Source organism: Pseudophryne corroboree, unplaced genomic scaffold (assembly GCF_028390025.1).
Source record: "Pseudophryne corroboree isolate aPseCor3 unplaced genomic scaffold, aPseCor3.hap2 scaffold_410, whole genome shotgun sequence".
Lineage (NCBI taxonomy): Eukaryota > Metazoa > Chordata > Amphibia > Anura > Myobatrachidae > Pseudophryne > Pseudophryne corroboree.
Genome location: NW_026970045.1, coordinates 437,501 through 440,000, shown reverse-complemented (window position 1 = coordinate 440,000; position 2,500 = coordinate 437,501). Strand labels below are relative to the sequence as shown.

The 2,500-nt window shown below is 39.4% G+C and overlaps 6 non-coding genes across 6 annotated transcripts; all 6 read left to right on the top strand.

The window, feature by feature from the left end:
• Nucleotides 1-175: 175 nt before the first annotated feature.
• LOC135024601 (U5 spliceosomal RNA) lies at nucleotides 176-291 on the top strand. Its single transcript, XR_010221415.1, has one exon. It is a non-coding gene; the product is annotated as a U5 spliceosomal RNA (small nuclear RNA).
• Nucleotides 292-565: 274 nt separating this feature from the next.
• LOC135024711 (U5 spliceosomal RNA) lies at nucleotides 566-681 on the top strand. Its single transcript, XR_010221525.1, has one exon. It is a non-coding gene; the product is annotated as a U5 spliceosomal RNA (small nuclear RNA).
• Nucleotides 682-963: 282 nt separating this feature from the next.
• LOC135024925 (U5 spliceosomal RNA) lies at nucleotides 964-1,079 on the top strand. The gene has a single exon (XR_010221735.1). It is a non-coding gene; the product is annotated as a U5 spliceosomal RNA (small nuclear RNA).
• Nucleotides 1,080-1,353: 274 nt separating this feature from the next.
• LOC135024830 (U5 spliceosomal RNA) lies at nucleotides 1,354-1,469 on the top strand. Its single transcript, XR_010221642.1, has one exon. It is a non-coding gene; the product is annotated as a U5 spliceosomal RNA (small nuclear RNA).
• Nucleotides 1,470-1,743: 274 nt separating this feature from the next.
• On the top strand, nucleotides 1,744-1,859 carry LOC135024468 (U5 spliceosomal RNA). The gene has a single exon (XR_010221289.1). It is a non-coding gene; the product is annotated as a U5 spliceosomal RNA (small nuclear RNA).
• A 282-nt stretch (nucleotides 1,860-2,141) lies between these two features.
• Nucleotides 2,142-2,257, top strand: LOC135024979 (U5 spliceosomal RNA). Its single transcript, XR_010221787.1, has one exon. It is a non-coding gene; the product is annotated as a U5 spliceosomal RNA (small nuclear RNA).
• The last annotated feature ends 243 nt before the right edge of the window (nucleotides 2,258-2,500 follow it).

The window sequence follows — 2,500 nt, the reverse complement described above, 5'->3', positions numbered from 1 at the left end:
TTCCTTGACCATATTAATTACTTGAAAGATCTGGGTGCACATGGAATAGAGTACAAACCATGCTTATAGCAAGGGGAAGCCTGGTTAGAAATCTGCTTTCTTTCAAATTGGGTGCTCACTTTAGCTGAATGAGGACAGCTGGCTTGGCACTCAGGCGACAGGTGGAATCTTGGTCATGCTCTGGTTTCTCTTCAGAATGAACAAATCTTTCGCCTTTTACTAAAGATTTCCGTGGAGAGGAGCAAAACTGAGTTTTATCTCAATTTTTGCATGCCCCATCTTATTGGGGTTTCTTTTATTGGTTTAAAGATAGAACGAGTGTGCTTTAATGTAAGCTCATTTGTATAGAAATGACAGTAAATGTCTGTTTCTTTTCAAACAGAACTTTCTTGACCATACTAATTGCTTGAAAGATCTGGGAGCACATGGAAAAGAGTACAAACCATGCTTATAGCAAGGGGAAGCCTGGTGAGAAATCTGCTTTCTTTCTTTCAAATTGGGCGCTCATTTTGAGCTGAATGAGGACTGCTGCCATGGCACTCAGGCGACAGGAGGAATCTTGTTCATGCTCTGGTTTCTCTTCAGAACGAACAAATCTTTCGCCTTTTACTAAAGATTTCCGTGGAGAGGAGCAAAACTGAGTTTTATCTCAATTTTCGCATGCCCCATATTAATGGGGTTTCTATTATTAGTTTAAAGACAGAATGAGTGTGCTTTCTTAGTAGCTTTGATGTAAGTTTATTTGCATAACAATGACAGTAAATGCCTGTTTCTTTTCAAAAAGAACTTTCTTGACCATACTAATTGCTTGAAAGATCTGGGAGCACATGGAATAGAGTACAAACCATGCTTATAGCAAGGGGAAGCCTGGTTAGAAATCTGCTTTCTTTCAAATTGGGTGCTCACTTTAAGCTGAATGAGGACTGCTGACTTGGCACTCAGGCGACAGGTGGAATCTTGGTCATGCTCTGGTTTCTCTTCAGAACGAACAAATCTTTCGCCTTTTACTAAAGATTTCTGTGGAGAGGAGCAAAACTGAGTTTTATCTCAATTTTTGTATGCCCCGTCTTATTGAGGTTTATTTTATTGGTTTAAAGATAGAACGAGTGTGCTTTAATGTAAGTTCATTTGCATAGAAATGACAGTAAATGTCTGTTTATTTTCAAACAGAACTTTCTTGACCATACTAATTGCTTGAAAGAACTGGGAGCACATGGAAAAGAGTACAAACCATGCTTATAGCAAGGGGAAGCCTGGTGAGAAATCTGCTTTCTTTCTTTCAAATTGGGTGCTCACTTTAAGCTGAATGAGGACTGCTGGCTTGGCACTCAGGCGACAGGTGGAATCTTGGTCATGCTCTGGTTTCTCTTCAGAACGAATAAATCTTTCGCCTTTTACTAAAGATTTCCGTGGAGAGGAGCAAAACTGAGTTTTATCTCAATTTTTGCATGCCCCATCTTATTGGGGTTTCTTTTATCGGTTTAAAGATAGAATGAGTGTGCTTTAATGTAAGCTCATTTGCATAGAAATGACAGTAAATGTCTGTTTCTTTTCAAACAGAACTTTCTTGACCATACTAATTGCTTGAAAGATCTGGGAGCACATGGAAAAGAGTACAAACCATGCTTATAGCAAGGGGAAGCCTGGTGAGAAATCTGCTTTCTTTCTTTCAAATTGGGTGCTCACTTTGCGCTGAATGAGGACTGCTGGCATGGCACTCAGGCAACAGGAGGAATCTTGGTCATGCTCTGGTTTCTCTTCAGAACGAACAAATATTTCGCTTTTTACTAAAAATATCCGTGGAGAGGAGCAAAACTGAGTTTTATCTCAATTTTTGCATGCCCCATATTATTGGGGTTTCTATTATTAGTTTAAAGACAGAACGAGTGTGCTTTCTTAGTAGCTTTGATGTAAGTTTATTTGCATAACAATGACAGTAAATGCCTGTTTCTTTTCAAACAGAACTTTCTTGACCATACTAATTGCTTAAAAGATCTGGGAGCACATGGAAAACAGTATAAACCATGCTTATAGCAAGGGGAAGCCAGGTGAGAAATCTGCTTTCTTTCAAATTGGGCACTCACTTTGAGCTGAATGAGGACTGCTGGCATGGCACTCAGGCGACAGGTGGAATCTAGGTCATGCTCTGGTTGCTCTTCAGAACGAACAAATCTTTCGCCTTTTACTAAAGATTTCCGTGGAGAGGAGCAAAACTGAGTTTTATCTCAATTTTTGTATGCCATGTCTTATTGAGGTTTCTTTTATTGGTTTAAAGATAGAACGAGTGTGCTTTAATGTAAGCTCATTTGCATAGAAATGACAGTAAATGTCTGTTTATTTTCAAACAGAACTTTCTTGACCATACTAATTGCTTGAAAGAACTGGGAGCACATGGAAAAGAGTACAAACCATGCTTATAGCAAGGGGAAGCCTGGTGAGAAATCTGCTTTCTTTCAAATTGGGCACTCACTTTGAGCTGAATGAGGACTGCTGGCATGGC